Source organism: Pogoniulus pusillus, chromosome 22 (genome assembly GCF_015220805.1).
Source record: "Pogoniulus pusillus isolate bPogPus1 chromosome 22, bPogPus1.pri, whole genome shotgun sequence".
Classification (NCBI taxonomy): domain Eukaryota; kingdom Metazoa; phylum Chordata; class Aves; order Piciformes; family Lybiidae; genus Pogoniulus; species Pogoniulus pusillus.
In genome coordinates, this window is record NC_087285.1 from 9185984 (window position 1) to 9199092 (window position 13109).

At 47.2% G+C, this 13109-nt stretch overlaps 1 protein-coding gene across 4 annotated transcripts in view; it reads left to right on the plus strand.

Moving 5' to 3' along the window:
* Window positions 1-5299: 5299 nt before the first annotated feature.
* GABRP (gamma-aminobutyric acid type A receptor subunit pi) overlaps window positions 5300-13109 on the plus strand; it is a 30155-nt gene continuing 22345 nt past the window's right edge. For 3 of the 4 annotated variants that reach the window (XR_010306377.1, XM_064161634.1, XM_064161636.1), the window contains exons 1-3: window positions 5300-5812; window positions 6993-7206; window positions 12024-12084. The gene's annotated coding sequence lies outside the window, so the exon portion shown is untranslated. Of the gene's footprint in view, window positions 5813-6992; window positions 7207-11942; window positions 12085-13109 lie in introns of those variants that run through there. The other variant, XM_064161635.1, reaches the window with a different exon arrangement.

Here is a 13109-nt window from a genome sequence, read left to right on the forward strand (position 1 = left end):
ATGTGTGTACATATATATATATATATATATATATATATCTCAACACCTCCAAACTGCTAAGCTCCATTCTCTAGAGTATGATATATCTGCCAGTACATCCCAGGCAAAAGAACCTTCTCCTGCCTATGCGCAGAAATGTGTAAATAAAGATGTCTGTGTGAAACCCAGTATCAGTCTCACTCCAGTGCCTGAACAGGTCGTGCTGCCCAGCTGCCCCTGGACTGCTCTCAGGGAGCAAGAAGCCTGGGGACAGCCACCTCTGCCACCCAGACACCAGCCTACTCAGAAGAGACAGCAGTTCCCTGTGGAAAAGGCCAGACTGATTCTTGCTGTCCCTGCAAGGAAAAGGTGGTGAAGCTGCCTGTTCAGCACCTGTTGCTCCCTCCATAGGGCACCCAACCATCACTGGACAAAGGATGCTGCCCCACCACCATGTATGTATGCTTTCTGCTCACTTCTCAGCACCAGGTTTGCTCAAGTGCTTGTCTGAAGTCTTAGATACTGCTGTGGGATACAAGACATCTCTGGTTTTAGTCTTAATCCATCACTATTGCAGGCTCAGCATCTTATCCCACTGCCTATGTGGTCCATGGTTTGAAAGGACAGTGGAGAAGGGTGATAGGTGTGTACTGGCAATGAGGGCTGTCCCCACAGCATCTCTGGGAACATCCTTCAGAGCACCATGTGCCGTAACTCAGTATGTGAGAAAGGTCACTTTTGAACACAATAATAGCTTTTTCTTACCGTGAGATCAATTCTGTAATCTTTGCTTATCCATGCAGTTCCAGAAAAGGGCAGAGGCTCGGACACGTTGCCACATGAAGATCTCGTTCTCTGCCAAAGCCAACGTCGTGCAGGTCTGATCTGAAGTCCAGCTGCAGAAGAAATTCAGTTTGAGTGGTTACTGCCCTCACCCAGGACCAGCAATCAGATTAAAAAACATAAGTAAGAAACCATTCTGAACAACCTGAGCACTCCTCATGAAACTCTGTGACCATCTTTCCCTATACCACAGGCTTTTCTGTGACCATGTCCCAGTGATGTTGTAAAGGAGAGAGGTGACAGGACTGCTGTTATAAGCGGCTGTGTGAAGTTAGTGCTGATCCAGAACCTTCCAGAAGGATAGTGAGTTGTTGGAAAGTGTCATTGTGGAGTGTACAGTGCCAGGGTTACACTTGACTTTGTTGACATTTTCACAGGAATTTATCCAAGCCACCTTTGCATTCTAATTAGTTTATTGATCTATGTAGAGAGCTATATGAATTGAGAATGTATAATCATGCAAGTACACAGGAGATAGAAGTCAGCACAATGTTTTCTGTCTCAACACATGGCCTGGATTTCAGAGAACATGAGGAAGTACAGGAAACTTCACATGGCATGAGCTATTCTGGAAAATCATCTGCCATTAGTAAAACTCTGTTCCTATGAAAAACTGAGCCACAAAAATACTCCTAACCTGTTTTCAGGTTTTTGTTTCAAGGTTGGTTGGTTGTCCTTTTAATTTACCTTCAAATGGTTAATTTGTTTTATGCTTGTTTTATTTTGCACTGTGCTTTGATATCATAACAGTAAACTCTTAAAGGAGATCTACTGCAAGTAACTTAATTGAGCTGATTTCTAGATTGATCCTTTGTATTCAAATGAAACAGCTGGACACAAGCAAGTGAGACTTTGAAATGAATAGAGGTAAGAGATTTCAGTCAGTCTTGCAGTGATTTGAGCAGTGAAATAAAAGGAACAGAATGTTTCAGCTTTTAGTTTCTCTCTTAGTGTGGCAGTGAATATTTAGTGCATGCTATAAAGTCACGTGTAAGAATGCAAAACCGGGAAAATATGGTCTAGATTTTGGCAGCTGTGGAGTCCAAAAGCAGAATTTCAGAACTTGAGAATTCAGATTTCTGAGAGCACCTTTAATCTCCATTTGAAGAGAAATCTCATTACAGCCTGTGAGAAGGATATTCCAGGGGCTGAGCAGCCTCAGTCAGCAAGTCAAAGGCTGTAGCAGAAGTGGGTGTGACATGGCAAAGACAGGTAGGTCGCCTCGCAAAATGTGATAGAGGAGGAGCTCTTTTACTGTAGCTTTGCTATGGGTTTGGTACAGTGTTTATGTATCATCTCTCTGTTGATAGCATCTCGACAGCTTCCCATCATCTCCTTTGTGTACTTCTAGAGCCCCTGGTGATGCTGGGAGGTGCAGCCTTGTACCTGTGTTTGTGCAGGAGATGGGAAAAGCCATACAATTGTGGAGGTGTTTTTGATAAGGCTGGGAGCTAAGCCCAGCTTTCACAGACTAGATGAGTCCTGGTGCATTAGCTATTCCTTCTCTTCAGGAAACATCCACAAAGATGTTCTGTTGTAGGGTTTGGAGAAAATGAAGGGCAGTGGCCTTAAGAAAGGGGCCCGAGGCGCCTCATGCCATTGACAAGTCTGGAAGGGATAAACATAGCCCTGCCCAGGTCTGTGTTAGAGAGCAGAGAGAACAGAAGAATGCGATGAAGCTGGTCAGACCTGTTCCCCACGCCAGGACTTTTCTAGCACTTGGCAAAGAGGGGAGAAGTAGCTCTTGTCTGGCTGCTCTTCTGTGGTTTCGCTCTCGAGGTATTTGTAGTGCACTGACGTGTGGGCACCTGGGCCTTGCTTGTGTGGATTCAGCAAGAGGCAGCACTACAGTTCTCCCAAGCCCCCAGCTTCCACCCACAGCACTTGCAGTGTCACGAGTTAATCTTGCAGGCAGTTGGCATTCAGGTATTGGGAAACTGGCCCAGAAACAAGCAAATGGTCTTCCCATGACTTAAGGCACCCTTGAGTGCTCCCCCACTCCCTGCATGGAGCTGGGTAAATATCCAGCACTGTCGATACTGTGATGCTGTGATGGATTTAGAGGCACCAGCATTGTCCAGAAGATAGCAGCTCGCGTATCAGTAGAGTGCAGGACTTTCTTCTTAACACCAAAATGTGATCTATTAAAATAAAACCTCAAAAGCCTTCAAAGGCTTCTTTACTTGCACTGCTCATGTTGAGTTTAGAGGAACAGTCACCTGGCAGCTGAGCTGCCCAAGGTTCAGGGATATTTTGGGATATTGTTGGTGTTCAACAGTCAGGAGAAAGACCAGAGTCATGCTAGAGCAGTCGTGTCTCTGGGCACGAAAAGTGGCTCTTAGGCAGTTAGGAAAATGAATTTTGGCTCTTAGTTCAGTAGATCAGAGAGGATCTGAAGAGCAAAATCAAGCCAGTATAAGAAATTACAAGGCTTTTACTGAAAGTTGGTGGGGACTGATTTAACCACATGGGAATCAGACCACAAGTCTACCTGGCCTTTCATGGCTTCTTTCTGCATACTACTATTGAGTTGCTGCAAATGTACTACATCCTCTGCTTGTTCCCTGAGGAGGTCTCACATCCCAAAAGTATATCTTCAAGGAATCTGAGTGAAACTGTGGAGAGCTAAACTGGCCAGGGAGGACTCAGATGAGATGCTGTGCTTGCAAAGCACAAAACTGCCCCCAGTGCCAGGTCCCAGGCAGTAGAATGCTGTGAGGATGACTCCAGTGCTAGAGGGTGTTCACAGAGGAGAAAGGATAATTGTTCTTCTCGTTTCACCCACACGTATTTTACACTGCATTGGTCCAGCTTTGTGAAGCAGATTTTTCTTCTAGGCAGAGACTAGTAGAGGGCATTTGGGGATCAAGGATTTGGGAGTTATCTCCGTACAGGAGTCTACAGTGGAATTGTTTTGTGCTGGCTGTGCCTGACGCAGCCCTTGCCTGGCAAACAGGAAAACAAAAGGCTGTGGTGTTTGTTCAAGGTTGCTGAGAATGTTAATGAAAGGCAATTAGAAGAAATGTGCTGGTGAGTCCCCACGTATTAATCTTTATTAGAATTACATTTTCCCTTGCAAATGTGACATGCCATCAGGTTTGTGTCTCCAGAGTGTGCTTTGTGGGACATTGCAGGAGCAGCGTGCAGCGTTCCCGAAGCAGCTATTAATTTCCCTAAAGCACTTTTAGCAGACGAGGCTTGCAGAGCACCAGTTCCCCGCAGCCAGGGTGGTACCTGAGCCAGCAGCGGGTGGGGACACTGCTGTCACTGTTGTTCATACCAGCAGCAATGAACCATGGCTACCGTTCAGCAGGGCTGCCAGGCTGAAACAAATGCCACACGGTGTGTTTTGTGCAGGGAGGTAGCTTCTCCTGTTAGCTATTTCTGTTTGAGCAGTAACCACTTCAGTGTGGCCATTGTAAGCTGTTAACAGCTGCAGGAGTGGCAACGAAAGCTTTATTTCTTCTCTCAGCAATCTCTCTTTTCATACGGTGCAAACTATGGCCACCAGACGGGCAGGTTCCTTTTGCTGATTGTGCTGAGGCTCTGCCAGGGCTCCTGGGTCCCAGTAGGCCCATGGGGGTCACGCTGGTCAGTTCTTTTCCAGATGCCACATAACTTCTTCAGTTGTGGGGTGTGTGCCGATCTGACGTGACCACAGATGTAGCAGGAAAGAGATTATAGGGCCTTTAAGGACACCAGACAGTTTCCCTCTGTCAGACTGTTATGGGTGTCACACCAAAGGTCATGTTCTCCAGCACCTCACAAATGGTTCTGCTAACAGGAACTTGTTACTGCATTTGTGCCAGGTTGCAGGCACTTTACACTGTAACAAACCTGCAAAAATGTCAGGGTTGACCCTCTTTTTGTGATTTCCCTCTTGCTTTGGTGTCTTCATTCCTGACAGGCACATTTTAAAGACCAAGAATGACCCCGAGGAGCACTTTAGCTCAGACACATAGGAGCATCCATCTGGCTCTGACCCAGAGCCTGTGGGAAGCCAATACCAGCTCATCACACACAGAAGGGGCAGGGAACTCTGCAGGTAACACAGACTGGGTAAGTGCTTTTAAGACCTTTCATTTATCTTTTGAAATGCAAAACTGAAAGCAGATCTGCAATAGTTTCTTTTTATGCCTTTAAAATGCTTTCACAGTCCTTTGGAAAACCTCCACCATGTAAAATGTTTCTCTCTATCCTTGTTTCCACAGTGCTCAAGATTATCTACTCCAGAGGTAAACAGCTCAGTGAATACTTCCACAAAATGGAATGTGCATGTTGTGATACCACTCAAACTCATTTTGATGACCTCACAAGTTCATGCCCTCAAAAGAAAGCTCAGAGATGTTTGTGTTCAGGCTATTTTGCATCCCATCATAACTCAGAGCTAGGTTAATGTTTCACCTTGGGCTGCAGCAAACAAGATAAAACAGTGCTTTATCATTCACACAGTAACGACAGTTACCCTTTTACTTTATCCACACTGCTCTCTTGTGCTGTTAAAGGAAAAACCCATTGCATGATCCCTTTAACAACAGCTGAGACTATTTTTGAGCACAAAATATGTCTCTGTACTGCATTGCCTATGACTGAGGCAGTTTAAGACTGCTAAGGCTCAGCCTGTTCTAGGTATTAAGAGCTGGCAAACACCTCACTACTATTTTGCATGCTAACTGTAAGACTCAACCCATGCAAGCCTTAAGGTGGCATTTCCACCTCATTTTGTTTCAACCAAAAGCAGAAAATGTTTTTTCCCTTGGAAATGAATCTTGGGAATTACTGAAGTTCTCTATGAGTAAACCTTCCAGAGATGTCTTCTCCAATGGAGATATCAACCACACGTACATCTGGGCCCAGTGCAGCTGACAGGTGTCTACCTGAATCATTCATGTCACCAAGGAGCAGTCCTATGCCTGTCATGCTGGAGCTCCTCTTGAGTGAGCAGCTGTGGGATTGAGACCTGGCATGTAATAAAGAGCAAGAACTTCAGGTAAGACCTTGATCTGTGCCCTTTTATCTATCTGCTAGTGGTGCAGGTGGATAACAGGTCTCTAACCTTTTCCACTACCCAGAGCTCCTCAGCTCAAAAATTACCATCAAGCAAGAATCAGTATTCTTGAGCAGTGACAGTAATAACATAAAGTGTCACTTATAACCAACATCCAGCTAGTGCAGAAGCAAAGCCCTGGAGTGTGTCCCTTGGGATCAGATCTCTGTGACTATTTGGGACATTTTAAAAACCAGAGGATCTGGCACTGGGAACACTGCTGTAGTGCTTCATGAGCTGCACAGAGCTGCTGAGGGGTGGGGGTCCTTGCTGCACTGTCACTCCCTGAGGCATTATGGCTGCTCCGATCGAGACACTGCCATGCTGCACATGGGCTGAATCCCACCTTTATGAGCCATCTCATCTGGAGAGAAGCATGAGGCATTCATGTACTGATCTGAGGTGATGCAGGGACTGGAGCTGGGCACTGAGGCTGCCTGTAGGTATATCCTGCTCTGCTCACATCAGATGAGTGAAGTGGGAAGAAGGGATCATGATCTACATTTGCACATTCTCTGGGAAAAGGCCTCGACTGATGGTCTTGGCTGACCTGCACTGCAGACAGGTATGGGGAGCACAGCCAGGGACCAGGATGCCACAGAGCAGTAAGCGGTTCCTGTGTAGCTGAAGGAGCCTGGTTTGAGATTTTTGGGTGCTTTATCATTCCACACAAAAAGAGCATACTGGTAATGACCAAGTGGCTTATTTGTTTTGTTGCTGTAGATGCTGTTGTCAGGTTGTAAATAAGTCTGCAGTATAAGATGGCACTTTTGCTTTCAGCCTCCTCTTTCCATCCTGTTTTTCAGGCATTTATTTTAGGAAAGCTAGAAAGATGAGTTACGCAATGGGTCTGGACTGACAGTCACCTTAAATGCTGAAAGGGGGTGAAAATATAGCCGGTATGATAGTGTTTGGCTCCAGGCCACTGCTGTAGCAGTGCCATCACCTTCCCTGCTGCACACTGGACAGCCAATCCTTTCTGCAGATAATGCCCAGCAAGAGCCTGACCTTTATGTCACTTTGTGGCAGGGGTCTCACTGCTATTTCCAGCTGCCAAGAGCCCAACACATAGCTACAGAAAATAAATGTGGTGTGAGCTGATTGATTTATCTGTGTTTTCTAGCCCAGCAATGAATTCTGCTTTGGGGAGGCAGAACTGAAGCAGCAGGCGGGCTGCAGTGCCAGATCAGAACTGACAACGTGTTCCTCCCTTCCTCAGCCCTCTACTAGCACAGAGATCACCCTATTAAGGAATAACCTCCCAAAGTACCAGCTGGTCCCAGCCAGGATCATTGCAGAGCCCAGCCAGCGATTGGAGACAGAGCAGGAAGCCCCAGGTGCTGGGAACGGGAGGGAGGTGACAGAAGCAGCATGGAGGGGGGTGGCTACCCACCTGCCATGCTCCTGAGAAGCCAGGAGGCTGCACACAGCTGGGAAGTCACTGCTTTAACTTGGATTTTTGCCAAATCACTTTGAAACTGATATTACTGCACAGACACACTTGCTCATTATCTTAAGAGCTAAGTGGCCCTAGCCCTTTGCTAGCTGTGGATTGTGTCTGCAGGGGTTGTTTCTGGATGAGGGCTGGGCAAGTGGGGTCAGCACATAGGGCAACTCATGTTAGGGGCAGCTGCAACTGATGGCTGCATGTGGCTGCTGAATGTGAGATCTATGGGGAAACTGCGGCAGATGGGATGCCTCTGACATGGCCGCAGTGGCTGGCAGTGGTGCCCAAAGGCCCACTGTGGCATAGGCACAGCAGTGAGCTCTCAGTCTTGGGATGTGGGAGCTCAGTGAGGGTGCAGGCAGGCTGCACCCTCTCTCCCGGTCTGCATCCTCATTCTCTCTCAGTTCCTCCCTTGAGTAAGCTCGGGTCACATTTATCCCAGCTCTCAAGGGTGCTGAGAAGTGCATTGAGATGCTATAGCATAAAAGTAGGCTGGCATTCCTGTGAGGAGTGTCACCAACTCAGAGCTCACTGCTGCAGTGCTGGGAATGCAGCAGGTAGTAGTGCAAAGGCAATGCCAGAAAGAGGAGGCACAGAGGTGAGGGCTGCTGCCAAGGTGATCTTCCTGAGCCTCTTGTCAAATTCCCTGTGTCTGAGTGTCTCCTTGCATGGCTTTTGTTGGAGTGTCTGTCTAAGGCATCAGGGGCCTTTGGTGTGAACTGTGGCTCTCCTTACAGGTGTCAGTGTGGCTTCCATAATTCACAGTCCATTCATCGACATAAAGAGGGCAAACTCTGACAAGGGCTTGGGGTGATGAATGGGCTTGTGCAGGCTTCTTGTTTGGTTGAAATTACAAACACCTGCTAAGACTGAGGCTTTATTAACAGATGCTCTGTGTACTACAGGATCTTTTAGGCATATGTGAGTAGAAGCTAGGGGGTTGCAGGCTGAAAGACTCTCCCTGAGTAAACCTCATGGACTTTATGTTGTATGGCCTTGGCTGAAGCTTCAGTGAACAGCAGGACAGTGGTCTGGCTTGGCATCTCTTCTCACCATTTAGGGCATAATACAGGAAAGTTACAGTAAGCATCACTCCTGTTATCCAAGCCTGCACAAGTAATGACCAACCAAGCTAGCTGCAGCAGAAAAGCAGGTTTGCTTTCAGGTTTGCCCCCAGCACAGCTCACGGCTCCTCCTCAGCACAGCCAGTGCTGTGGTGTGTGTCTTTGCAAAGCCAATTCTGCACTCCAGATTCACAGCTCTGGCTCCGTTTCCACTGACGGGAATTCAGGTGCCCTCCCAGTGCAGGCAGCACACAGTCATGGTTGCACAGAGCAATTAAAAACTCCAGTTTGCCAAAATTCAATCTGGGGATGATGGCAGGATGGCTCAATCCAGCCTGGCAGATCCAAAATTCAACCTGCAGGCAATGGCAGAATGGCTTCCTCTGGCCTGGTGGATCCAGATGAAGTTTCTCAGAATGGGTCACTCATGTCCAGGCTGCCAGCACCCACAGAAGCAGGCAGGAATGCAGTGCTGCTGGCCAGGGATACCAGCCTGCTCCTCCTTGTGCCCCTTGCTATGCCTCCTGCAACCCACATGGGTGTGAAGCCGATGGTGCTGAGCTACCCCTGCCTGAGGCCGGTATGGTCTCAGCCCCAGAGCTGCCTCTGGAGTTGAGCAGAAATCTGTGTACTTGCAGAACCAAAACTGCAGTCCCTGCATAAGAAAACCTAACAAGTTAATTTTCCAAAGATGTCCTTCTCCCTTGTGAAAGGGATGCCTTCAGTTCAGGACAGAAGTCCATTTAAAATAAAAGACTAATGAATATGGTGGCCCTTCCTCTTCTGCAAGTTTAAACACCTCATCTTTCCTTGGAGAACAGCTCTAAATCATTTTATTTGCAAGCCCTAAGCAGGAATTTGTATTCATGATAAGACGTTTATTGAGTTAATTTATTTAAGGCTGGGGCATAACTTCTAATAATGGAAGAGTCCCTAGGCCCAGTGAAATTGTCTCCCTGATAGGGCATTAATATTTTAAGGGGTTATAATACTTTGTCAATTGATCTGTGTCTTTTAGGAGTAGGTTAGCAGTTATTGACGAGCACTCATAGGAAGAATTGTCTCAAACAAGATGGTGCTGAGCAGAGCAGTGCCTGCCACAGGGCCATGTCACCACACTGGCTGGGATGGGGCTCAGGCTATGGGTAAGTGGGTGCCAATGAAATGAGGAGGAAAAACAACGCAGTGCAAATCTGTGGGGTCAGTGCAGCCCCAAGCTCAGGGAGCAGCGTGGGGGAAGCCTGTGGCAGCTGTGTGCATGCAGGAGGATGGCTGTGCTCAGCAGTTCCTAAGCAGATATCGGTACTGGTCTGAGCAAGGTGGTGTTGGCACATGTGCTGCAGGAGGCTGGCTCATCTTGGCAGATAGTCTGCTACTGATAACAGTTAAGAAACAAGTAACTTGACCTCTGAGTACCTGAATTTCTCCATTCTTAGAAATGGGGAATAGTTATGCTATTTCTACAGTGATTATAAAAAGAAAGAAAGCAGAGAAAAGTCTAAATAAAGCCCAAACATTCTGGCTTGTTTTCCTGCTCTGTGAAATGCCGCGTTGCTCTAGGAAAGGTGATGCTGAATGGGAACATGAAACCAGACCCAGATTAAATACCTTTAGGTAAAGCCTGCCTCAGGGAAGAGGTGACAGGACTGCCGGGGCCCAGACAGAGTTTGGGGCACATTCAAAGCCTGCCAGCCCAGGCTGAGGGTACCCAACCATGGTGATGCAGTGATCTGAGAAAGGGAACATGAGCAAGTGGCACAAAGCTGCCATGAAACTGTTGGCAAGACCTGACAAACCTGCAAAGATACGGAGGTGGCTTCAAAAGCCGTTTTCTTAGAACCTACAGAGGCACCTAGCTGGTGGGAAGCAGTAAATGCAGGAACTCGAGTAAACTTCAGAGCATCTGGAGGTGGCTCAGTGTCGGGCCACAGCTCTGCTCCCAGGAACCCCTTGAACGCTGGCACACATCTCCTTTGCTACATGGCACAAGGCACAGGCTTTACTGTGGATATTGAGGACTTACAGAGGAGAAATGAAAGCTGGTGTGGAAGGACATGCAGCTGCTGTGCCCACAAAAACAAGTATGTTGAACAAAAGAGGGCTGTGGAGGCATTCAAAACATTATGTGGCTGGTTTTCCCCTAAGCCTTGCTGTGGTGAGGAGACTTTCCCTGCCCTACAGAAATTCAGACTAATAGATGTGTAAGATGAATGATAATGTCTGAACTGTGCTCCTTGGGGCCCCATATGATATTCCTTTCCTACACTCTCATTTGTCAGTGTGTTGTCAGGCCTTCAATTAATGAGTTGCTGGCAGCTCTAGTCATCTTTACTGCTCCCTTCAGCCATGCTGGGTCCTTTCCCCTCCTTGGCAAGGCACTGCTGAGGCTGCCGTGCCATGACACTGAGCTGCTTGAAGGAAGCAGATGCTCAGTGAGAAGAGCAACAAAATAGAGTGATCCTGTCCATCACTGCTTTCCTCCTCTGAGAGGTCAGCAAGTTCATCTTGGAGGGGTGGGCCATGGCACGTAGCAATTGCTCGACTAAATCACATGGTTGCTTAAGAGCCCTAGGGGTCCGCCTGCACAGCACACTTCAGAGACAGAACAGAACTGCTGTGATGAGCCAGCACAGGGCTACAGGGGAAACTGCTTCCCTTTGTCATAGCCAGCGAAGATGAGCAAGGGAAAAACAATCCCAAATTACCCAGTGCGTCTGCAGAGCTCTTATCTTACACGTGCCTGTGACTTGGAAGCTTGGAAACAGTTTCTGTGTGTTCACCGAGGCCTTTGTGGCCATGTGTCTGCTGGAGCCTTTTGGTGTATTGCCCATAATGTGAGAATAATCAGAAGCAAAATATCTGCTGTAGTGGCTCTATGTATTCCCTTACTTCTGCACCCTTCCAATTCCGCTCAGTTTAAATGACACACACTCCCTCATTCTTTCCAAATTCTGCTCACGTGACACTTTCCATAATAATTAACTTCTGTTTCCCATTTCCTCCTCCAGCACACCCAGAACTGAGCAGCGCACTCAGCAGAGATCCTGTTAACCACTCTTGCTTTATTTAATGCTAATGTAACAAGTACCTGCAGTCACTTTACACCTACAGGTCAGAAGGTGCTCAGGGGACACTACTTTGTGTCCCATGAGGGAGTTAATCATGTGTGTGCTTATCTCAGCTGATAGGACCAATAATTAGGTAAAATACCTGCACACACAATGGAGGAGGCTCAGGGAGCAGAACTGCTGAGGTGGGAGGGACCATATATATAGAGTTACAATTACAGGGCTGGCAAGTAGAGAGCAAAATCATAGAAAGCAACGTTGCTGGGCTTGTGACCTGCCTGGCTGTTGGAGGAGAGAAGATGAATCTTATGCACCCAGAACCTTGCTTGCCATGAGAGGCAGGGCTGCCAGGTGAATGAAACCTGAAGTCATTGCCCAACATGACCAAGCAGACAGCTGTGAGCTCACGGATCTGCAGCCACTGGAGACTGGCAATTGCAGAAAAGTGAAGATTAGAGAGAGGCAGGAGGTATCTAGTGCAGGAGAGAAAGAGCTGTCTGCAGCAGCACACCACACTTCTGCCTAGAACTGCAATTAGTTCTAAATGGTTTTGTACATTGTGTTTGCTTAAACAGACTCAATGAATTGACCAAACAGAAGCCCAAGTTGACAATTTGGAGGAAGAATTCAATTCACGTAAGTAAATCTCAGAAATCTTTTTGATGTAGTCTAAGACTTTCAGTATGCTTTTAAAGACCTCTAGCCTGCAAGCTGGAGGTAGATCTGGGTACTGTGGGTGGGCAGATGGGAGCACAAGCTGCAGCTTCCCACCAGGAGCTTGAAGGACAAGAGTCTGCATATTGAAAACATAAATGCATTACTCAGATGGGGTTTGAGCATCCTTATGTATGGATGGAAACTAATTTTATGTAACCCTTTTTGTGTCCCAAAGCTGTTTCTGACTGTCATTAGAATAATTGAGATGGGAACCAGGCCTGCAGTTTATGGGGTGTAAAATAACAGGCCTGGTTCTCCTTCTGCTGCGAGTAGTACTAGGTATAAAGTGTGTGTGTATATAAGCGTAGGTGGCACACACAGTACTTGTGCATGTGAAATCAGCAATAGGCTCAGTGACTCTACATGCCTGATGTTGAGTTGTCCCACACAGCTGGGCACTCGTGCGTGCAGGTGCTGCTCTTCACCCGCTGTGGGGGCTGAGTGTCAGCCTTGCACCAAAACACAGCCAGAAGCAGGCCACCTCAGCCATGCCTCCTGCTGCTGCTAGAACTGAGAGGTCATTTTTCATGTGATGTAATGACAGTGACGAGGACAGAAGGAATGTATTTTTTATCAAGAGCACAAGTTCCCAGAAGTTTGTGAAGGATTTCTGCAAGTACCATGAAGCCACCTGTTTAACTGTCCACAGTTCCAGGTAACCACTCAAGGCAACTGAAAAAAACCCAAACCAAACAAGGAAACACCACCAAAGACCAACAAACCAAAAGCAGACAAGAGCAGCTGTTGTGTCACTGAGCAGCCAGAGTTCTCACAGCATCTGCTTTGAAACACACCTCCTGCTCTTCAGACTAAAACTGGGTCAATAATGACCTTCTAGACATGGTCAGGTTAATAAACAACCTGCTTGGATTTAGATTTTTTCAGACAGGGAAAACAGCAGGACAGAAAAGGTTTCCCTTCCAACCAAACCAGAAACTTTCTGA